The following is a 26,442-nucleotide window of genomic DNA, read 5'->3' as shown; positions in this document are numbered from 1 at the left end:
AAAGAAATTTTACGCAATGACAAAAAAAATTCCAAATTTTTAGTGGATAATATATAAAATTAATCTCATTTTCAACAAATGTTCATCTTCAAGAAAAAATTCAAAAGAATCATAATTAATACTATATCGTGTACACAAAAATCAGATACCAATTTATTCAAGCATATACAATCGTATGTGTCAAGAAAATGGAAAGTCTGGAATCATATTTAACTTTTGATTCGCATAGTTGAATATCGATAATTTTCTCTTCTGTGCAACGATTCTTCGTGTAAAGATGCCATTATAAATAGCGTATCTTATCGGTTCATCCAGAAACAATTAACTTAATCAAAACCGGTATAACAATTGTCCGGCAAAACGACATAAAGAATCGAGATTTATCGTTTCGAACAAGAATCGAATTCTCGAGAGTTTCGATGCTGCTTAATTATTCTTTACGTGTAAGTATTAAATGAAACTATTAAGAGATTGATTTTGCAACCAATTTTGTCTACATAAATATTTGATATTAATATTTTGAAATGTAGTGAAATTTTTATTCAGACAATGAAATAGTGAATTGTGATATTGATATATTGAATTACGTTAGATTAGGTTATTAATGATATTGTAATATTAAATATTATAGAAATCTTATAGATATAGTGAAATATTATTGAAATAAATATCGTAAAGTATATAAATTAATGGTAATAAAATATTTTTATTCATCTGTTAAACATAAAGATACTGATTCTCCAATTATAACTTCATTCAATTCTATCTCTTGAAAATTATAAATAACGTTTCAAATCCTATTCCAATCACAATGTGTCACGTTATTACTCAATCAGAGAGAAAAAAGAGGAAACGTTTCAATCGACTAGAAAGAATCGACGATTCGAGCCAACGATTTCGATTCATGGTTCCTCTTGTTCGTTCACTGATCTCAAACATGGTCCAATATTTCACGAAATCACTTTACCACCCGCGGCTTATTTCCAGGTCACTTGGCAACGCCAGCTTTCGAAACAATGATCCTACCGTCGAAAATCTACAACTTTTCTAACCTAACCTAACTATAAAGAAGAACTATCACTATTGTAATCAAAACGAGAACAATTGACGAGCTAAACACAATATCCTGTTTTTCTTCTATATTATTCTCTTATGTAAATGAAAAGATACGGTATTATTCGAATTGATCTTTCTTTATTCGTCTATTTTCTTCCTTTTTCCGCGAAAATTGAAATATGCGGATATTTTCGATCATATTCACATTTGATCAAGTATTCGTATTCAATAGCAATAAGCTTAGAAATCATAAATAATTGAATTTTTGATCATCATATTCATAAAAGATCTTATTAAGAATTATTCTAAGATTTATTTCTATTTTCTTCATTTAAGTTATTTTGTTTAGGTAAATAAATAGATCCAAAGATATTAATTATGGAATAAAATAGTATAAAAGAAAATTTTAGTATTTGAATATTTGATGCAATATTATTAATATTTCAATATCTTTATATATTCATGAAAAAACTATTTATTAAGGGCTTCTATTAGGATTATTTTTCTTTTATGAGAATTATTCTACTTTCTTTAATTAAGATATTCTGTTCAAGTAAATAAAATGGATCCAAAAACAGCATGACATAAATTATCATATTTTAATTAATGCTTTAATACTTTAATATTTAAATATTTACATTAAATATTGTTGATATTCTAATATTTGAATATTTGATATATATATCATTGATATACAATACATCAATATTCAAAATCAATTTACTTAAACTTTAAATATTTCATTCTCCTTATTGTTAATTAAAATATTCTATTCAGATGAATAAAGTATATCCAAAGACATTATAATGTCAATCACAGATATATCATATCTCATTATTCTTTTAAAATATGATTACATTTTGCCAGAAAATTCTAGAATTATTCGAATCTTGTCATCTGATAACTATCAACGATGATCTCATAACTTATCCTCGATCAGTCGAATTCTAATCTGAAAACAACGTGTCCAGTCGTTATGATTAGGTCGTTGTTAGAGGTGATCTAGTGACGAACTTGTGTGATGTAACGCGGTTAGAAACGTAGATTAAAGTTGACCACATATAATATGGCTTGTCTGTCATCCTGTTTAAGATATCTTTTCGCAGCTAATAATATTGATTGCTAGAATGATGCATTGATCATCGATATCATGATTCGCCAATAAAATTATGGAATATTGAAAATATTTATCTATGAGCATTTAATATATGTTTACACGTTCTTTATAATTTAAGAAACTTATTTCATATATTTCACAGAGAATAAATAGTGACAAGTTTGAATTGCTTTTTCATTCATATGATGAAAAATATGAATCAAAATTCAAGATAAAATTAATTAAAAGATAATTTTAAAAGTTTTGAGTAATGGAATAGTAGCAGTTAATAAGATTTAAGTGAAAGCGATAAAAAGATAGATGCAAACTTATAAAAGCAAGATTTTTTACCAAAATTTTCATTATTTAAACTGATTCGAATCTATACCAAGTGATTCTCTAACCCATTACTAGTCACGAGATAATAACAACTCCTCGTGCAAGGCATCATTCGCAAATCTCAACAATCTTTCCTGCAATCTCTACACGTTCACCAATCTCAGATGCTCAAGTTAAAATAACAGTGCAGTTCCATCTCAAACTCGTCCAAACATCTAAATCCATGACAGACGTATCCAGACAGACAAGTCTGGCGGACAATCTAAATCGTGTATGGAGGGTTTAACCGTGAATTGGCAAGTCAGTTGAGAGAGAGAGAGAGAGGATATAGCGTATAAACGGAATTTGAAACTGGTATCTGGCTTCCAGAGAGAATTGACGGGACACAAAGAAAATGGCACGGAATGCCGGGAGTTCCAGACGCGTAAATCGCTCAGCGCCTCTCCTGCGCATAGGTGCACACCAAGTGTAAATATAGACGGCGTCCAGAAATATGTGTTTCGGCTCCGCACTTAAAATCCTCGCTTCCGCTGTCACTTAGGGCTTCGTTACCTTCAGGGTGTAGGTTTCTCGATTCATATTCTTAGGGCGCGTGCAAGTGTCTTCTGTTCTCTTCCTTGTCACGTAGAAACATTTATTTTATCAAATTTGTGTGATGGAATATAATAATAATGATATAATAATAATAAAACTCTTAAAATGACGATTGTTTTCTGCTATCAGTTACCTTTAGGGCATAAATTTCTTGATCCCTCACGTTTTTAAAGCACGTGCAAGTATCTTCTGTTCTCTTCCCTATTACATGGAAAGATTTATTTTATCAAATTTGCGTAATGGAATATATATATGAAAATGAATAGAATTCTTAAAATGGTGATCGTTTTTTGCTATGAGTTACCTTCAGGTTTTTCCAATTCCTCATATTCTTAAAGTGCATGCAAGTGTCTTCTGTTCTTGTCACATGGAAACATTTATTTTATCAAATTTGCGTGATGGAATATAATAATAATGATATAATAATAATAAAACTCTTAAAATGGCGATTGTTTTCTGCTATCAGTTACCTTTAGGGCATAAATTTCTTGATCCCTCACGTTTTTAAAGCACGTGCAAGTATCTTCTGTTCTCTTCCCTATTACATGGAAAGATTTATTTTATCAAATTTGCGTAATGGAATATATATATGAAAATGAATAGAATTCTTAAAATGGTGATCGTTTTTTGCTATGAGTTACCTTCAGGTTTTTCCAATTCCTCATATTCTTAAAGTGCATGCAAGTGTCTTCTGTTCTCTTCCTTATGACATGGAAACATTTATTTTATCAAATTTGCGTGATGGAATATAATAATAATAATAATAATAATAAAATTCTTAAAATTGTTTTCTCCTATCAGTTACCTTTAGGGTAAGATAAATTTCTTGATTCCTCACATTTTTAGAGCACGTACAAATATCTTCTGTTTTCCTCCTTATTACATGGAAACAATTATTTTCAATCAAATATGTATGATGGAACATATATAAAAAATGAATAGAATTTTTAAAATAATTATCGTTTTCTGCTATGAGTTACCTTTAGACTATAAGTTTCTTGATTCCTCATGTTTTTAAAGTACATCTCTTTCATGTGGAAACAAATTTGCTTTATCAAATTTTTCAGATCATCGTTTTCTATGGATGAAAATTTCGTTAATTTTAAGATTTCTAGCTTCCTCGATTCTTATGTCTTCTCCTTTCTTTTTCTCGAGTTACATTCTTTTCATAACTCGATCAATTTATTGATCGTATAAATTTTGATGATTTTAAAATATCAAAATTATAGAAAATTTTGAAACTTCTTTTTATATACATTGGTTTTATTACAAACTTGGATGACCAACATCCAAAATATTTCTTATATTTAATATTTGAATTATCATTATCATTGTAATTTTAGAGGAGTTTATATTTCATCTTTACATTCTATTTACAGATATTTCTTTAATTCCACGTGAAAAATCCACGAACGTTCAAATCTCAATGAATAAATATTAATACTAAGTATAGTGATTTCGCGTGCAAAATTTTCTCTATAACACACTCAAAAATCATTAAAATCTATCGAAAAAAATTCATCCACATTAATAAACTCGTATAATGGATATCATATAAATAATAAGATTCAAGTTTCAAGTATTGTGAGACTGAAGTGCAAGAGAAGTAGAAAAACTTGGCCACCCAGATGAAGAAACCGTATGCTTCTTGAGTTTCAAAGGATACGCTGAATGATGGATCGTTGAGAAGAGAGTAGAAGAAGAGGATGGCCCTGTGACAGGTTAATTTGTATACGTGGTGTTCGAGTTTTTCTTGGCGATGCATTGATGGAAGTGGAGAAAGAACGTTTCCTGATATTTGACATGAATTATGGAATTCAGAGAGTTTCAAATTGTCTTAAAATTTGCTTATGTTTGACTATTTCATTCTACTCTTGAATTTGAAATTAAATTTACTTAGAGAACTTTATGAGAAATAATAATTAAAATTTGTTAAGATAGTTAATTATATTATTTATGCATTGTTGTAATAATCAAAATAATAATCAAAAAAAGGATACAAAAACGTTTCAATTCTAACGTGATCACCGAATTGCGAATTTTTATCTTTTGATAAAAATTAAATTTGCACGGAATTTTTATCCCTCAAATATCACAATCTTATACTTTGAACATAAATTAATGGTACATTTTGCATAAAAAAAGTCCATCAATTACTTTCAATGAAACTCGAATCAAGCCTTGAACTATTACTCTACCCTTTCTTCTCAAACCACAATCACAGGCGTGAAACCACATCTACGTGCTTCTTCCACACCTCGAGGAAGCAACAGTTCGCTGAAAGCTCACAAGCATCCGGAATAAATCGCATTATCGTCGCACTGATCGAGTTTCAAACAGGTTGACCCACCGTGAAATTGGTCGTTACACGTTTGGACCTTTCTCAACACGGAAATTCCTTTTAAAAGAGGTTCTATCTATCTCGCTGAATATCTACATCGAGATATAATAAATCGTTATTAGAAAGAAAGTAATTTATACGATCTAGAATTATCTGTGAATTGACACGATATCATTGATGTGAAAAAATCTTTGACATTGAATAAATTATATCAATATTATAATTCGATCGAATTAATGAAGAGATATTACTTGATTTGAACGAAATATCGATCACCATTTTACTTTGATCCGCCATTTTAGTTTCACGTTCGAATCATTTTTTTCCTCCTTTTCTCACTTATCATTGCATCATCCATTAACGGTATTAGATATAGGTTAGGTTCTAATCACGATGCTTTTTTTCTCTAAAAGCGAAACAAGTATTGTTAAAATCGTTAAAATCGTGGAAGTCAACTTTTCCTTCGAGATCCTAATTTTCCAACTCGATGTACTTAACCATCGATTTCCTATTTTTAGCCGCTCCATATTCGAGTCGATGAAGTAACCAGTAACTTTTTGCCTCGATACGTGATCAACTCTCACCAACTGAGCTGTTTTCATGGTGAAATTCCCTTTTGGATAGAAACAGGATGGAAAACGTAGACGTGTTACTAGTTGAAATTATGTTCTCATTATCAGAGGGTTTAACGATGAGGTTAAACCTGTTCTGATATCAGGTTATAGGGCATGAGCACGCTTGCCTGCAATTAGTTGTGGGTAAATGTTAATTAGTAGTAGAAATATTGTGTTTCGATTGATTTTCATATGTATATGCTTTAACATGTTGTTTCTAATTTTAAGATTTCCTAATTATGTATATTAGTGCCTATTATGTAAATATTGGTGCATTAAATGTTGTTGAAATTTTATTTTTTAATATATGTGAAATTTTTTAAATTTTTATTATTATATCAAGTGAGATATGTATTCGTGAACGTTGTACTTATAATTTCGAAAATAATAATGTAAAAAATTTAATAATTATCTGTTTTTTTTTAAATAAATAAAATGGAAAAGAAAAGTCACAAAACTTGCATATAATGCAATCAGTAAAATATTCTATTCTTTCAAATTTATGTTTTATTTATTCTCTTATGTATTTATATACATATAAATTTAAATAATAATTATAATAAAAAAATATTGGAATGAAATTGTTAACATTTACCCATTGTTATAAAGATTAATATTTTTAATTATTTTGTACGTGTATATTTATAATTATAAAATAAAAATTCCAACAAATAATTAAGTAGCTAAACAAATCGAAAATCAAATTTACATTTACCATGTCTCTTTCTGTTAAAAACGTATAAAATTAATTACGAATTTTCTTCGTCCACTATATTCTCTGATATAACATCTTCAACGCTGTTCTTTCAACATGACCTTTTATAACCTCGTAATCGATTAAATGTCCGTCGCAATTACAGCTAATCCCAATCACCAAACGTTAATTAAATGAGATTTTCTGAACCATACATCGAAGGTTAATTGAAAGTGGCCGAGCTCGATTTGCCGTAGGCTCTTTCAGAATAATCCACTTTGTATTTACAACACAGCTGTTTGATTGTTCAACCTGCATCCATTCATTTTAACAATGTCGATTCCAATAACGGCTTAAACTTCCAAAATAGGTTTACTTGCAGCAACAATCGAGAATTAGGCTAAATGTTCGTTTGTCCAGTTAAAAGACTGCCATCTGTCGTGAGAAATGTAATCTTATTTGCTATTAAGCCTTCTAAATTTTGTTTCATCGATCTTTTTGATGAATTAATTCCGTTAACGTAATATTTTTCATGAAATAGAAATTAAAATAAAAATAAGAATTTAGAAAAGATAAAAAAATTGTTTGCATCGCATATAGATTCAATGATAAATGACAATTAACTAACGAAGAGTTTACTCATCCATCAAGTCTTATCTCTTTACGTAATACTACAACTCGTAACCTGTAATTAGTAAAGATACAATCTTCTTAATTAAATTAATTCCTTTCAAAACTCGCGGAATATCTCTTTAAAATTACAGAATAATAATTGTGAATTTAATAAAAAATATAAAATTTTTTACAAATTTCAATATAAATATTAAAAAATCTTAAATTATAAATAAATTCAAAATATTTAATTAAAAACGACAAATAGCAATTATTAAGAATTCAATTATTTAAAAAGTTTTATATTTTATATTAAATTTAAAAATGATAATGAGAATCAATTCATAAAATTTATAAAAGATTTATAAAAAAAAGAATCATTATTAAATTCAATAATTTAAGAAAATTATTAACAATCAAATCGAAATTACTGAAAATCAAATTTAGATATTACGATACAAATGCACATAGAACGAATCGATTTCATCAAAGGTGACCACGATCGTAATACTCTTAATTCGCTCGAGGCGCCAAAGTGTTTAAGCGGATATGTATATCAATCGCGATCGCATTTCATCATTTTTCGCAATTGCGAAACACGTATCGTCTACGACTTATTGTCCACGAACGGTTACGAATAGTTTCAACAACATAACCAGCCATCGAGAGATATAAAACAGCTCCGGTTACCACGAGAATTCTAATTCTATCTATATCGTTACGACATTAACACCCGCCTTAATACAGGTGATGCAACAATACGAATCGATGTTCGTTAGAACTGAGAAAACGTGCGATTGAGAAAAGGTCTTCTTCGAGGTAACGCTGGAATCCTTATGAAAAGGTCGCGCAACTTGTCGATCCGCGTGAAGATTAGAATTTGCACCGAGAATCTTTGAATTATGGCAATTGAATGTATACTTACCTCAACGTGTTCATCGGTCATATAAAATGTTGGCAAGCATATAAAAAAGTGTAAATGAGAACTCTGATGAGTATTCGAATATTTCTATAAATTAATTTATAGCAAATGATATTTAAGATATAAAGATATTTAAAGATTTCACGTGTGTATACAACATATGTATTATCAATTTCTACATGTATTATTTTGATATTCGACACTTTCATTCACTTTTAATTTACAGTACTTGTACAAATCTTTGACACTGCTTAAAGACATTCGCGGATCATTTATATACTTTGCACTACACTTTATAAAACATAACGACGAGTTTAATTGGAAACTTAATTATGATGATTGCAAAATAACAGGAATACAATCGATTTAATAAATTGATTGAGAATCGTTTTTTAACTAAATTCTCAAGGAGATCCACAATTCTTTAAATGGTGAACTATTATTTCTTTCAAATGTATACTAAGATGAACCGGAATAATCGTTTCGTTTCTGAGGCGAATTAGTTAGATACATCTAAAGTTGCTTTGAAATTTATCAGTGAGGCTAGATGTGGGTCAACCAATAAGAGTATTCGTGAATACGATGAGCATCGAAGATTTTTCTGGAACTTTCAACCAACTCGCAGACTTTCCCCGATTAACCTCGCAACTCTATTCAATGAAACACTTCCAATAATAAGCAAAAATAACGAGATATCGATCAAAATATATGAAGATTCAAATTAGTTGCATCGAGGTTATATATCGATTCACACAATTTATTCTTGCAAAATCCAAATTCCTTAAGATATCTAATTCATCGCATTCATATTGATTAAAATTCGAGATTAAAACTATAGAACTCGAAAATTCAAACTTTGAATAGAATAAATAGAAAAACTTGATTAAAATTACTTGCGAGACATTTTCAAACGAAAGCAATGACTAGAAATTTACAAGACTCGAGAGTTCAAACTTCGGTATAAATCGGAAAACTTCGTATAGAATCGGGTTAACTTCGAGACAAATCGGATAACTTCGAGAAAAACCGAAGTTCGAAGACGAAGCTCAGGATATCGAACAATATTCCGAAAGTATCCGAAACTTCTTCAACCTCGAATTCTTCCGATTTATCTTATACTCTCAGAATTCAGTATTTACATTTCTAGTAATATTCGCGAATATCAGTGTGAACAAAGCATAACATTTTTTATCCCGAAGTAATAACACTCACATTTCTACTTCATCGATAAAGGATTAGTGCCAATTTCACTTATTCTCTGCTCGTGCATATTCATAAATATTTCATTCGAAAGGATGATGATTAAAAAGTGGAATCTATTTTAAAAATACAAGAAGAAAAAAATATATAATTTCAAATCATTTTATTTAAGAATTCTTGTTTTTATTCAATGTAGATAAAAATAGTGAAATTTAACCATGATTATTTATATTCGATATCTAATTTTAAAATAATATTTCTAAAAATAAAATGATAAAATTTATTATTATTTAAAGTTTAAATCATTAATCCAAAGATCTTTCATCCTTCTTATTGTTAACATAACCTTTCGTACATATATAAAGTATATATATAAAGTATTCATTAACAATGCAATTGGAGACTCGTTTCAACAATCTTTGCAAAAATGTTTTCTCAAAGTTGACTATGTAAAGTAGTAGTAAACAGAGTGTAAATAAAATGGAAATGAAAAGAAGGAATTGGTAGCGCGTGGCACGTGACTCGAGTCGAATGAATGGCCTCTGCATGGAGTAAAAAGGCACGTCGTTTCGCAGACAAACGCGGGAATGTTACTAATTAATTGTTTCTTAATTAACACGCTTATCGAGTTCAGCGTTTTAATTGGATGCACATTCGTTTGTTTTTCTGTTTAATTGTTCAAGCCACGATGATAAATACGTACGAGGTAATACTAAATTATTCTTCTTATATCGTTTTTAATATTTTTGACACGCATAATATTTGTTTGAATTTCATTTTTTTTAAATAATTTCAAAAACTACATTAAATTTATTTTACGATCATTCTATAGTCCACAAAAATATAAGTAAATAAAATTCACGTAAAAAATGAAGAAATATATACGAACAATTACGACTTCAAAATAAGCTTTTTAAATAAAATATAATTAAGGTAATAGATGATACAAAGATATTTTTTATATTATAAAAATACAATTTCTACGAATAATATAAGAATAATATAATAAAAATTTCAAATTATTATTAATTTATTCAATAAATTCACAAATTTAATCACACTACAAAATACAAAAGTATCTTTCAAACATTTTCACACACAAAATTTTCACCATTTACAATCATTCCTTCGCTTTTACAATTAAATTCAAATATTATCCCTTTTAACCATATCATGTACAAGATTAAATCAAGATACAAGATAAGTTTAAGATAAGAACATAATAGTTCTCGCAAATCTACATCCCTATTTACACCACGAAAATACGAACATTCTTCGAGCACCTTTAAACACGATTTTCTAACCTCAAAATCTCTTAACCATAAAATCATCACTATTCGCGATCATTCGTTCGTTTTTACCATCAAACTTGAACATTATTTCTTTTAACCACATTACGTGCACGATCAGGTGTACAAAAGTTGGTCAACAAATCTAAGATAAGAGCACGAATTGTTCCTGCAATTCTATTTAATCCTTAGAATGCAAGAAGCGGCGAATTATTATAAAAGCGTAATGACAGCGTTACGCAAGCAATCGGTTACATAAGATCCGGTTGTAGGCACTTGAGGTGCGGCACGTGCGGCATGGGTCGGCGAAAAGGGTTAGGAGAGAGGTTGGCAGAGGGAAGGGGAAGGGTGGCGGTGGGTCAGCCGGCGTTGGATAACATCGTGAGAGAAAATAGCTGATGTGTACGAGAAAAGTTGCCGGAACAAAAGAGGAGAATGCACCGGCTACGTGACCGGGTTTCGTGAGTGAACCCAGCAACCTGACTCGTCCCAATGATATTCTTTTATACTCTTTTGTCAATCATGTTTCTTTGCCTGACATTTATCGAGAAATGAAATTCGATTTTAGATAGAAACTTCGATGGAAAATTTTCTCTCGCGCAAATATATATTGGAAACTAGAAATTTCATGAGTGGTTAATAATTTGTGGATATTGCAGACATATAGATGGAATGGTGGAACGATGTGGATAAAAGATGAGAGTTTGGTTCTATTTTTTCCTTGAAAAGAGAAATTTTATAATTATTTATTTTTGAATTTTTTAAATTTAGTGATTTTTCTTTGTTACTAATTTATAAAGGCTAAAATGTTTCAAATATTTTGCATCAAAAATTCAACTTTCTTTTATTGATACCTGTAACTTTCCCTAATTTAATACATCAAAATATTATTAACTAAAGATTTATATTCTTATTAGTATCTTAATTAATTGGTCTTATTTACAGATTTAAATTATACTAAGAATTCACTTATCTCATTAGAAATTCATTCGATACGCATGGAAAAGTTATAAAAGTTATGTACATTTAAGTTAAACGTTATCTATAATTAATGCAAAAATTATTAATTCTAACTTAATAACAATGTTGTACATTTTATCTGGAAAGAACGTTTAACCGAGAATGAAAATATAATTTTTAATATAAAAATTATTCTGAAAATTCTAGATTTAGAAAATTTTTAATCGAGAAAGATAAAATATTACAATCTTTTTTTTTATTTTTTTTTTTATATACCCGTAAATATCCATTTAATAAATAATAATTAAATTTTCTTACATATGTTTTTTCCATATTTCTAATAATAAAATTATGAAACTGTATTATACATAATTATTATAATATGATTATTCAGAATAATCAATGTATATAATATATGCATAATTTTAAATTTAAATTTACAGTATAATGGACATTTTATTTCCACAGAATCTAGTCGTTATTCCCATTCCCCCCCTTCCCAGTGAAATCTTGTGAACTTAATAAGCGGATAAACGGAAACAACCGTGCCAGAATCGATTCCATCCTCTCGTATGTATCTTGAAATTTTTATCAATTCTTTAACTTTTAATTTTTCGAAACTTCTCAATTAATTAATTTTATTTTATTGAATTAATTTTTCATTCTTTTTCATTCTCTCACCACCGAAATAATATAAATTTCTATGCAAATAATGAATAATTATACAAATTTATTAATTTATTAATTTATATATATTTTTTTCTTCGAAAAAATTCGAAATAATTCAAATTCGTATTTTCATTTCGATCAGAAAAATCATTCGGAATGGTGTCGTAGGTTTCTATGCAAATTTTGCAAAACAACTTTTCAATTTTTCATAAATAATACATCAGAGAGCATCATAGTTAAGCACAATGTCTATGCGCTCCGCTGACGCGCGTTAAAAAAAAGAAGAAAAGAAAGAAGCTTTTTTTTTTTGTTTTCCCTGAGAAATCTGCCGAGAGAAAGTATCGCTATCTGCAGACAGGAACGATTAACAGCGCTATCTTTGAAAGTTTTTTTTCGCGTACGACGCAATCAAGTTTCTGATGCAATTACCACTAGATGCAACTTATGAATCGCGTTACATCTACATTCTTCTTCGAATTTACATCGAGATTAATTAATTGAACGTGAAACATATTGGCCATTGTTTCAGATTTTCTATATTTATTTCATAAATGTTTGTGATTGATTTTTCTTTTTTTTCGTGAAATATTGATATCGATTAACAATAACGAAACACCCGATGTTAAAACATTAACCTTTCGCAATTCTCGACCGTTATTCCATCTGAAAAAATGGAATCCAAGTCACGTTCGACCTCAACATCAACGAAAGTGTTGCATGTACTACGTGTGTGTTATGTATTTCTCTACGACTTCCGTTGTGACCGGAAACGGAACACATTTTTTTTTTTACTGTTTATCGCGTTAAGTCAAATTAGATAATACTTAATTTTCATGATACTTTTCATTTAATTTACTTCGTAATTAGTTTTTTAATAGTTTTTAATAGGGGATAATTTCATATGGGGAAAAAATGTTGGCTACATGAAAAAGTTACTAGGATGTATTCAATTTACTTACGGTTTATTAATTTATTAATTAATAGTAATAAAATTAATAATAATTTATTAATTAGTAATTTATTAATAAAACTTATTAATTTTTTTGATCAAATTATTACATATATCATGTATAAATATTTTTTCAATGTAATAATTTCATAGTATATTTCATAGAAAAAAAGAAAATTACTAGGAACTACTTCAACTTATTTATGAAACGATAAAATACCTATCATTTGATGTTTACTAAATACTTTTCAATATCAAAATAAAATTTCACATATAAAGAAAAAAAGTTACTAGGAAATATTCCAATTCATTGATTAATAAAATTGGAAATCTATCATTTAAACTTTTTTTCCATTTTCCAGCATTTTTACATAAAAATAATATTTATATAAACATACAATAAGTTAAAAATTTAAAAATTTCTTCTCCACTTTCAATTCTCCTCAATTTATCAATCATCATTTATCAATCGATCTATCCCGTGATCTAATTGTTTTCTTTTCTCGATCAATTACACGATGAATGAAAAAAAAAAACGGAATAAAACGATCCTCGGTCGGAGGTTAAGATAAAGCCAGGCTCAAGTGGAATCCTATTAATAATTAACCACACGGTCGACGATAAGGTTAATTACAAAGGAATAGCGGTATGCGTAGGCGTATTGTGCCGATATAATCGGGTGGAATGATCCTCGAGCGCCGGCGGAAATCGCGGCGGGGTGTTGAATTAACGAGCGCTTGAATCCGTGGTAAACCACGCGGCAAAGTACCGCTCCGATTTTTTTTTGTTTCGTTAAGAAAACGATCTGGATCTTACCGTGAACGAGTTGGTGAAGGAAAAAATTTTTTAAATATTTTTAAAAATTCTTTCTTGAATTGTTAATTTGACCGATGATATATACATGATATACACATGATTGAAGAAATGTTATTATTGATTTTCGTTTTTTAATTTGGCTGGAAGGATTCGTTTCTTAAACTTTTGAATAATGAATTGCGAATGTTATATAAAATTTTTATCGGAAGGATAGTTTTCATTCAAAATTTTAGTCTTCATCAAAAATTTAAAGTGGAAAGAAATTAATCAGGAAATACAGAGAAGTATATTTTTGTAAAAATTTTTTATTCCAATTTCTTTATAATGAATTTTATAATCCATAAAAATTTCAGCAAAAGAAGTTAATTAAGCGGGATAAAAAAAAATTGTTTGTAAAATTATAAACAAACTGTTGAAAAATAAACTAAAAGGAACGAATGATTAATAAACATTTTTCTCTGCTTAAAATGTTCACTTATTAGATATATCACTTGCTACTTTTTCGAGATAGATTTTTAATATCATATAATATTATAATATCAAAAAAATGTAACGAATTAATTAAAGACAAATTGAAACAAATAACCTCAATTCTCATAAAACATGCCTTAGTAGATCTTCTACCAATATTATTAGAAAAATCCACATAGAAATTACTTTATAACGCTCTATTAATTTCGAAAAAACCAAAATATTAAAATAACGAATGCGAAAAAAATTAAAAATGACCAAAATCCGCGTCAGGATGTCGACCAATCGCATTTTCCATTAATCGTTCGACAGTATCGATCAATTGGTAACGGGCGGCACTTTCACATGACCTTGGAAACTCGATCCGCTCGAGTGAAACAGCAGTGAGAGAAACGATCGACCTTACGTGACGCAGGTGTGACCCGTGTTTAATTCAATTTCCTCGCGGACGTTCCGCCACGATATTCCAGCTTCGTGATCAGTCTGTACCGGTCTGGCCAGAATGGGGCAAACCGCATGCAACACGCTCGGCCACATTGATATTCCACGCTGATAAAGACAATGACCTGATTTACCGATCGATAGGAAAATTGGTGTCAATAGCGGCGCCGTGCGCTGCATCGAACACGGATCGGAAGTCGAGGTTAGAACGGTGAAGCGCGTGGGCGACCATTCGCGAATACGTAAAACTATTCGTTTAAGGTGCATTGACTGATAGGTAAGAATGTTGTTTTAATGATTTTTTAATCTAGTATATTTGGATATTTGGAATTAAAGTAATGTTTATATTTTTAGGAAGAAAATAAAAGATAGAATAAAAAGAATAAAGTGAAACTTTTGTTACTTAAATAATTCAGTAAAATTTTCTCTTATTAAAAGTTTTTCTATTGAGAAAATAACGCATTTACTTTGAGATATAATTAAAAAGACCTTAATCTCGGATACAATCTCGTGTAATTAACTGATTCGATCTCAGATTAAAGATTTTTGATATTATTTTCTTCTTATTCTCGTAGAAAGTTATTAATTAAAAAAGATCCACTGATCATTAATTACACTTTTCATTTATCCCATTCGATTCAATTAAAACAGTTTGAACAGTTTGAAAATCTATTGAACGGTTTATTTTCAGATTTATCGAGCGACGCAATAATTGAAAAACCGATCGCGATTCATTCTCGTTTTTTCTGACGCTTATTATGCAAATTGCGTTATTGCGAATTTCCGCTGTAGTTCGATATATATAGGTTAGGAATAAATATTTAATCGATAGATTAAGAACAGTATCGTTTCCTTTTGTGACAATCAGTATTCCAAGTTCATAATATTCGATATTTCTTACTTATTTTAACGAATTATTAAATATTTAGATATTATTCGATTTATTATTATTTTCATTCTGGAATGAAGAATACTTAGAGAATAATAAAAAAGGAAAATTGAAATTTCTATAAATTTTAAATGAATTTATAATATTTACAGGTTTTCAATTATAATACAGGTGATTTTTTAAAAGTCACAATTATAATACTTATTTCAATTCTCTTTAATAGATGGTTTTCCATCTTATTCCATCAATTTTTCAAAAACTAATAAATCATTAATTTTATACATAACTAAATTTTCATTTTAATAGAATTTAACAGAAAATATACATTATCGAAAAATGTGAAATTAATATAACGTTCTTACTCTTAACTGTACATAAAATATTCCAACTAGTTTTATCATAAATTTCATTACTGCACGTCGACAATTTTTTCAAAATTGCAAAATTCAATTTAACTTCTTCGAAAAAAGAAATATTTTTTCATTAGAATCTCATTTGCATTTTAACTTAAAAAATATATATATATATATATATATATATATATATATATATATATATATATATATAAATTCAACATTTCATCTCTCTCTTTTTATTTCCCTCTCGAATACACGTTTACAGAGAAGAGGCGTGAAATCGACGCGTTGAGACGAACGAGGAAACCTGTCTTTGCTCGCGGATAAATTTCACTTTCGCGAAAAAGTGCCGTGGAAAGAGGCGGCCGGGGTAATCGATCACGAGTCCCTTGCGCGTCGTCGACATTTCCCCTGGATCCTGACACGAAGTCTGGAACCGGTTTCCAATCCAACGAGATCGCTTCTAATTCCATTACCGATCATAATTTTACGTGGTGGAACTATCGTTTGGCAATTTCGTGGTTTGAATCGTTATGAATAAGGCGTTCGAATGTATAACTTAACCTCACTCGAGGTCGATTATTGATTTTTCGAAATATTTTTTTTTTATATTGAAAATTATATTCGGAAAGTGAGTAACATTGTATTGATATTTTTCAATATAAATTAGAAATTCAATATCCAACAATTTCTAGAGAGTACTATATAATTCTACTGTGTCACGAAAGCATTCATATTTTTATTTTTTAATGAAATTTTAATAATTTTTAAAATTTTATAATTAACACAATAATAAGTAATTTCTTTTTATTGAAATATATCTTTTTTAAGAGGTGAAATCGATGTTCAAAGTTTCTAAGAATTTTCATTCGTTTAAATATAAAAATTAATTTTATATAATATTGAATAATGTGATAAAATTTTAAATTTTAAAATGTTAAAAATTTCCTAAGAAAATTTGGATCTGTCATGTTTATACATACGTATACAAAATTGTTATTAAAAAATAAAAATTTTCGAATTAAGTGAATATCAATATGGTGTTCGAATATTTTCACTAGCCATTATTATTCTCATTTTCAAATATTAACTCTCAAGAGCAATTCTCATTAATTTTACCATCAAATGTGTATTTTCAGATCTTGTATTTCCTATTTGTCATTCCTGTATACAATCGATACAGTTAATGTTTTACATGTTTTTTGTACGTTCGTTTATTATTCGTGATAAGGGTAGATTGATGGAAATTGAATTGAGATGCATGTTTGTTTAGCGCATACTTTGAGAAAATGACGTTCGAAAGTAGGTAAATGCATAATAGAAATTGCAGTTGATGAGAAATGAAATTAGCTAGGCCATCTTTGGTCACATTGTATTACCTTTATTACTTGAGATTATCGTATCTTCAAGTCTATCGTGTGATGAAAAGTATAAATAAGATGTAATCGAAATATGAAAGAGAATTATGAAGAGAAAAACATAATAATATAGAATAAAGAAAAATAAAGTAAAATAAAATGAGAAGTAATAAAATAAATGTAGAGTAATAAACAATAAATGTAGAATTATTGATATAAATATAGAAAACGCAGCTTAAAAAAAAATCAATGAAATATATTCTTTTTTAGAATGTTCAACGAGTGTCTTGTTTTAGAAATTTTATTTTTGTTAATGTTGAATTGATCGTTACAACTTGATTCTCGTGTTACGTAAATAAAAAAGAACTTATATTGCATAATAAACTATATATTTAAAATTTTTTCTTCTTATTACAATTTCATTAAGTTTCATAATAAATCCGATAATTTCAATATTCATTTAATAAAGAACTTTCAACGCAGAACTTTCAAAGTTTTAGAAACATGATTATTAAGTTTTTTCACAGATGCTAAAGTTCGAACAATCAAATCGATACATAAATTTAATATTCTTTGTAAGTATATAATTCACTTAGGAACTTTAATTAACAAGTTACTTCAATAATTTATTATTCAATGCAAATAATTGTAATTGCTAAACAATCGAAATTATATAAAGATATAAGATTACACGAAGAATGAATCAATTATAATAGCTACAAATAAATATTATTCAAGTATTTTAATAAGCAATTACTTAAAGTAACTTTATTCGAAATTTTTATTATTTTTTCAACCCAATTATGATTTCTTATTTAAAGTAAAATGAATTTTCAATACTGCGAATATTTGATGAAACTATAATAGATATATATATATATATATAATATTCATATGATTCATCCCTGCTTTCTAACGAAATTCAAATTCATAAAATGTATACCAATCTTAGAGAAGAATAACACGAGAAACTTCCTCGATATCGATCTATCACTACAATACTTCTCTAACTATTCTCTTCCGCTTGCAACAATACGATCTTTTCGATGGATTGATCCAGAAAGAAACGAGTATTATTCGGAACAATCATCACTGGTTCAAAGACCCAACCTATCAGACGAATTTCAGTGCTGAGAATTCACGTCTTGTGAGAAAGTGGCGTGACAATCGATCGAGCACAGAGTGTAGACCACTTTGTTCCGTCGTTTTCGCTCGATTCAAGTATGGCTGAATTCAATGAGATCGAAATGAACAATCATTCCAAATGCTTAACGAACGTTAATAACCTCGAGAATAATCGCGATTTTTCGAAGAATAATTGTAATTGTTGCGAATAATAACGTATACACGTGGTGCATTTCATTATTGAATGAAATAGAAAACGAATTGGATATAAGATGGAAAGTTAGGTTAAATTGAATTAAAACAATAGAATTATAAACAAGCAGAAAAGTAAATTTCATTATGTATGTTCGATATTTCATCTCTTTTTCTCAGATTGATTATAATAGAAGATATATTAATGAGAGAAGATTCTGTGAAAAGATGACTCTGTGAGGACAATGAGTAAAAGAATAAAGATTATTTTTGGTATTTTCAAAGATCTTGTTCAATATCAAAAAAAGAATATAAAAAATGGTATGACATAAATCATTGAAAATTGCTATTTTATTTTAAAATAATGAATTTATATATTATATTTTAATCCTAATATTAAAAATAATTTGTCTTTCTTTAATTATAGAACATTGGATCGATCCGATGGATTTTTGATCTTTTTTATTTTAAATAAATTATACAATTTAAAAAATATAGATATTTACAAATTTATTTTCAAATGAAAATTCGTAAACTATAATTAACTTGAATTTATTCATTTTGAAATTTAAAATGTTCATGACATTGATCGAGTTTGAAATTATTTCCTCTGAACAATTGAATAAATCCTCGTGATAAATTGAGGAAAAATGGGTTCATGTAAAGCTATGATGTTATAAACTGATGATAATGAACGGAATTCGAACTCGCGGCAGACGGCCTAGTTGTCACATTAATGACATTGATGACACCGAAACCGGGTTAACGCATACGTGCTGGAACATTGCACTTTGCTCTAATAGACTCATGGTGTGCAAACTGAACTGCGCAATGTATAATGACAGAGATACGTATCTCGATGTAATTAATAACGTAAGAAATATATCTCTTACACTATTGATAGTGATGAAAGATATTGAAAATTATTCTTAAGCTATCATCTTATTTAATTTTCTTAGAATTTTGTGTGATTTTATTTTAAAAATTTTTCAGAGAATTCTGTAATGTGATATTAGTTTCTTGGAAAACGGATTTATTATGATTAATTAAATATATGTATGTATAACTTAATTTATTTTATTTTTAAATTAAATAAGATAATAAATTAGATTAATAGTATATAATATATAGAAATATATTTTGATATTGTTTTAATAAGAAAAATAAATAATACATATAAAAATTAATTATATGACAAATTAAAATTAAAATTAAATGAAATTGTTATAAAATAAGCTTGTGACAGAAGAAGTATCGATAAGAGAAAATTTATTAAAAAATTGAAAATTGCGAACCATTTTAACGTAATAGATATCGTGATTGTGTAAATTGATTATCAAGATGTTGTTTGCTAATATCAACTTCAAACAAGAACGAGCTTGTCATTGTCAATAGACTGTTATTTGTCGAGCTTTATTTTGCTTCAAATAGTGTTATTGATAGCTTAACGATATTATCAGGAAACTTGTGCCTATCCTATTATATATATATATATCTCTTATATTCTATCGATAATCGTTATATTTCTAAATTTAGGACGATTATTTTATGAAATACACTTGTGGAAAATATGAAATTAGAAAATTTCTCTAATAATTTCTAATATTTAACATTGGAAATATATCTATAAGTATATTATATATTAATCAATATATTATTAATAAATTAAAATTTTTATTGAATTATCTATTTATGATATGATATGATTATTGTTGTTAATTTTAATAAAAAATTTCATTTTCTATTTAAAAAAAAAATCCAAATTTACATTTTTATTTATAAAATAACAAAAAATTTATTTATTTCTTATCTTTTATTAAAATCTAAATGTAACTTATATATGAAATAGAATATTTTTTTCGATATATTACTTATATATATAAAACATTCTTTTTCTCAATATATTTCATATAAATAACAATACAAAAACTTTCAAAAGTCTGTCCCCTACCACAAAATTCTCAATTATTCCTTTATTTCGCTGTAAACTTGAATTAGCATATGAAAATACAACGACTCGAGAGAAAAGATAAAAGAGAAAGGAATAAAAACTTACTGCACCTGGACAGAACAATATCCTATTACGATTCAGATCTCTTTCTTCTCCGTCTGTTTTAACACTGTCGGTAACCACGGTTCTCCTAATTATTCGTAGAGAGCGTGCTCGTGTCAAAAAGAGTCGTTAAAATTGTGCATGTCAGCGATAAACCTTTCATGAGAAAAAAGGAAACCGTTGAATTGCACATTCGTCCCGCAGGATCACGCGCGTGTAACCGGTTGGATACGCGACACAGACTGGAAGTTCCTGTGTATTCTCTAAATATTCAGAAGACGCTGCTTCTGGAATGTTGTTCTCGTTATCAGTGAAAGTTGAAATATATAAATAAGTATGCGAACAGAGTACTGGTATAATACGTCGAACTGTTCGTGGAATACGATCGACGAATAGCTGCTTATGTAAATATAGTGTATAACCTAGAATATTTTTCTAGGTATTAATTAATTAATTTTCTATTATTGAAAGTGTTATATTTATTAAAAGTGTAATAATTTTAAGTAAGTTCTTAAAAATTGTGCCATCTTTGATAGATTTTTTTAGTAAACTTTTGAAGATTTACAATAAAATATATTTGTGATGTTTTATGATTTTTGGAAATTTGTGTATATATAATAATTTAATTATTATAATTATTTAATTATAATTTTTAGTTTTTACAATTTATTTCTAATATTTTTAAATCGTAATTTATGTTTAATATTTTCGAATCGTAATAGAAAATTTTAACGAAATTAAATAATTATTGTTTCAATAAATATAACGATGCAAAAGTAATTTTAATTCCTTTAATTTATCAACGTTTCGAATAAATCTTTACTTATTTCTATATGCATGATTCATAAAAATATTTCATATATCTTATCAACATCACATTTTTTGAAATAGAAAATCTAATCGTCAGATTGCAATAAAAATAAATTGGCAATAAACTTACTCTAGATTGAGATTTTCTATATCCTCCCAAATATATTCCACACTGTCATCCGAATTCCAAAAAACATCTTTCGATGCTTTTTCAAAATACATCTTCTCGTTATTTCTGAAAATTAAAAATATAAAATATAAGATATATTTTTTTAAAACAAATGTTCTTTTTATAACGAGTTCAATTTATTCGAGACAATGATACGGTAAAAATGGCACATCGTTGTGGCGGACTATTCATAAAACACAATGAACAGCCACCCTCCAAAGGCACTTACATAATACTCCTCTAGAGCTTAAACGAGTTTAATTGGCTCTAGCATTGTTTTTTTTTTTTCGAGCGGATGAATTAATGAAAGGGTTCACGCGAAAGCTGCATTCTTCGAGCATCAAAAACGAAAATAAAACGTGATATAAATATAAATTGTTGATAATTAAATGTTTCATGAAAATTCATTCGTAAATAATATTTTCTAAAAGAAAGTAATCTAATACAACATCTATAGTATTTATAAATCACGCGAAGCATTTTTAAATCACATAACGAACAAAATATCTACAAATACAAATTATAATTTTAAATTACGTTATTATTGATAATTATTGAAAAATAAAATAGACCATTTGTACAAAATTCAACTCTAACTTCAAAAGACCTATTAATACTTTAAAAATGAAGACTTGTATAAAAAATATAATTCTCGAACAAGGTTATATAACTCAATATATACATAATTCATAAAATTATAAAGAATTTATAAAATTCAATTTGACTCGCAAACATATTTATAATTCATTTTTCTACCAGGTAAGTGATTTATTGTTGAAAGCCACGATTCGTTCGAACTAAAATCCTTTACACGATACCACGAAACAATCATAAACGTTGTTTTATTAATCGTAGTTCTAGAACGAGCAAGTTTCATCCACGTTGCAGCATGAATATATTACGTAGGTAGTGTGAGCCACTCGGCTCGGGTCACACGAAGACGAGGTCAGTGTAGCATAATGTCCTTGTGCCATATCGCGGTCCATATACCCATAGTGTGATTGGAATGAAACCATCGGCTGTTTAGAAACGAAACCAGGTTGTTGATCGACAAAACTTCATCTTCTTGGATCGTCCGTTACCAGACGCCGAAAGCGATGGAACGATGAGAAAAAGGGGGCCAACAGTCTATAAAAAACGTGAGGAGAGAGTGCATTCACGGTTACGACAAAGGCCGTTGCACTCAAATGCATCGAGTTTGTCGCGATTCGACAAATTTCGTGTTGAACGATTTTTCGAACAGCGAGAATCGAGGAGAGAAAGAGCCGTTTGAAATTCAAAGAAACGGAAGAAGTAGAAAATGGAAGACTAAAACAAATATAAAGAGATACGTAAAAATTGTCGAGCGATACAAATAATTTTGGAAGAAATAACGTTAAGTTATTTTCAACTTAGAAATAAAAAGAATAATGTAAAGGAAGTTTGCAAAAAAGTTTATTTTTTAAAAAAAGTAATAAAATTAAAAATCCAAATTTTCTATCTTTTTACAGTTTCATCATAATAATTTCTAATTATTATAATTGTTATTGAATATTATTTTAGAATTTATTCAATATGCAATTTTGTATTTTTTTTAATTACTAATTAATAGTTTTTTTAATTACTAATTACTTGATTCGATTTTTTAATAGCTATTTCCGTATATAGTTTTATGTATATTTCAATTGAAATATGATAGATAATAAATGCTGAATGTTGCAATCATAATTTACTTTAGATATTAGATATTAAACCTCGAACGATTAATCACATTTTATATCGATACAAAATGTGATAAACATAATATTTGTTTAGAAACAAATTGCAAAGAAATAGTACAATTACAATTGGTATTGATATTCCTTTTGATGATTTAATTATAGAATAATCTTTTTAATAAGAAATCGTTATCTGTGTCAATAATATAAATTCGCTAATGCAATATAGAAGTATAGTAATTTTGTTCGATTATTGTGAAACATTCAATTTTCTAGGATTTTATTCATTTTTTGTTCTCGTTGATTACCATTAATAATCGACTATGGATTTGATAATTCAACTATCATATTAATCTTCATCGTTTTTATATGATTGTCCAAAAGAAGTTAATAACTAAGTATATAAAAACTTTAATAATCATTTTCCTAAGAAACCTGTTAAATATATATTTGAAATTTAATTTCATATAATAAACCAATAATAAATTAACTGTAATATATATTTATTGGAAATATTTCAATAATAATATTTTAACCGATTTCAAATTTACTTCATTAAACCTGTTCGATAATGAATAAGTTGTTCACTTTACCAAGAAAGAAGTAAAAGTTGTCCAAGAAAATTTCTCAAAGGAAGTCAAATAAAACGTCAATAAAATTATATTTACGATATAAAGTTTTTAACACTGTCATCAAATCAAACTAACCTAACGAGATCATTCTTCGTGCGTGGCGATTGACAAATTGGATATCGTGAAAGAAAGATCGTAGCTAAGCGAATTCTTCGACAATTTGTAGTACGGAAATGGTTTGGAATGAATTGTTTACTAGGGATCGTAAGTATTACTTACTCCTCGTTAAAGCTTGAAAATGACATCGCCGACGTCCGTTGTTAACAAACTACTTGTGCCGACAATGCGAAAAAAACAGTCTCAACCCACGTATATATACTAGAGCACTTCAGTTTCGCTTTGGACTACGTTAACCAGTCACTTGATGCATTTATACAACATTAACACTCGCTGATAAGAAATCTTTTCATGATAGTGAACTTCAAGGTATTTCATATATCTTGCATTTCTTAATATCTTAATTATTGCTAATACAAAAAAAAAAAAAAAGAAATAATGTCACATTATTTCATTATAAATATTGTTCATGACTTTTTCCTTTTTAGGTTATTTTTTTAGAAATTTCGAAGATTAATTTTTCTTTCGTAGTATTCTTGTCATTTTATTTAATTAATAAAAAATCAATTTTGAATATATATAATAAGATATTTATAAATAGTTAATTGTTAAATTAACTTTTATTTGAAAAAGCCACAATAATTTAGAAGAACTAAAAATTTAGATATTATTCTTTGTTTTCTGTGTAAAACGTTTATTTTTTTCCCTTGATATTTTCAACATTTTTTAGGAATCATTTTCATCGAGTTAAATAATCCAAAAGTAAATATTGTCATTTTTTTCATTAAGATTGTTAATATAATTTAAAGTATTTTTTTTCTGCGATTTAAAAATAAAAATAGATATTTAGTTTTATCTTACTTTTTTTTATTCAATTAAAATATTTCCTTTAAACTTCGATAGTTTGTAAGATAACCTCAATATAGCGGGAAACCGATTTTATCTTCAACTTATTGTTAATTGAAAAATGATGTTTCTCATTTATTGTTTATTAAAGAAATTTCACTTATTAAAGAAATTTCTCTATGAATAATTTTATGATTTTGATTCATGATTTATTATCAGTTGGCACAAAATATTATTAATCATATCATTCACTAACCATACATATGAATGCGAAAAACATTATTCAAGAATCGAGATAAAAAGTATACAGCGATTGAAGTGTCACTATATGAAAACTATATATATATTAAATATGTTACGAGTTGAATGAAAAGTGGATCAGATCGTTTAAATACTTGCGGTGGACGTATGTTGTGACTTAGAAAGTGTTAATCGTGAAATTGACCGACGTTTCCGTTTACGCGATGTCTTCGAGAAAACAAATTTATCATCGCTTATTATATTAATAAATAAATCTATCGAAGCGTATATATCTCGAAATTACATTTGTTAAAATTGGATATATAAAACTATTGAAAAAGTAATAATGATAATGAAAAGATGTTATTGAATTTGATAAATGATAAATTATATTATAAATAAAAAATTGTTATAAAATTAATAAGTTTAATAGATAATAATATTACAAATCATTGTACAAGTATCATATAAATATTTAAAATAATATATTATTCTATTAGTATTTTATTAATTTTATAATATATATATATATATATATATATATATATATATATATATATATATATATATATATATATAAAATTAATAAAATATCAATAGAACATTGAAAATTATAACACTTAAAGTTACATTTTATAATTCATATTTTATAAATAATTGTTTAAAGTTAATTGACAGCCATCTGACCGTTTTACATTAAACTGTTGTTTGCCGAATGACAGTTATCGGGTGAGAAAAAGTCACAGAAACAGTTTCGCTGTGATGGCGGTACTGTTTAGATATAGAAGTTACTCGAGTTCGATTTTATATACAATTTAAATTCATATAATAAATCATAGAAATTTCATATTTAAAACTTGTACATTTTATTCGTTAGTATTATATTCGTAATTTTATTCATTCACATGTGTGACAGTGTAGTAATAATTTTGCACGTTTCGCAAATATTAGTATA

The 26,442-nt window shown here is 27.6% G+C and overlaps 3 long non-coding RNA genes across 7 annotated transcripts; 2 read left to right on the top strand and 1 right to left on the bottom strand.

Annotated features, from left to right (window-relative positions):
• Nucleotides 1–686: 686 nt before the first annotated feature.
• LOC105735035 (uncharacterized) lies at nt 687–25,716 on the bottom strand. Of its 5 annotated transcripts, none has more exons than XR_015292735.1 (10): nt 25,263–25,716; nt 24,564–24,811; nt 21,045–22,081; nt 4,066–4,163; nt 3,891–3,960; nt 3,727–3,787; nt 3,556–3,623; nt 3,390–3,444; nt 3,219–3,286; nt 687–3,107 (listed from the first exon to the last, which is right to left on the bottom strand). It is a non-coding gene; the product is annotated as an uncharacterized LOC105735035 (long non-coding RNA). The 5 variants fall into 5 exon arrangements; XR_015292737.1 differs by having other exon boundaries at nt 687–3,103; XR_015292736.1 differs by having other exon boundaries at nt 3,390–3,439.
• Nucleotides 15,002–17,344, top strand: LOC147657218 (uncharacterized). The gene is made up of 2 exons (XR_015292740.1): nt 15,002–15,340; nt 16,574–17,344. It is a non-coding gene; the product is annotated as an uncharacterized LOC147657218 (long non-coding RNA).
• Nucleotides 18,706–20,049, top strand: LOC147657217 (uncharacterized). Its single transcript, XR_015292741.1, has 2 exons — nt 18,706–19,304; nt 19,411–20,049. It is a non-coding gene; the product is annotated as an uncharacterized LOC147657217 (long non-coding RNA).
• Nucleotides 25,717–26,442: the final 726 nt, after the last annotated feature.

Source organism: Apis florea, unplaced genomic scaffold, assembly GCF_048593485.1.
Source record: "Apis florea isolate Af1SG1 unplaced genomic scaffold, ASM4859348v1 contig_3203_pilon, whole genome shotgun sequence".
NCBI classification, from domain to species: domain Eukaryota; kingdom Metazoa; phylum Arthropoda; class Insecta; order Hymenoptera; family Apidae; genus Apis; species Apis florea.
Note: the sequence above shows the minus strand (reverse complement) of the source record. Positions and strands in the feature narration are given on the sequence as shown.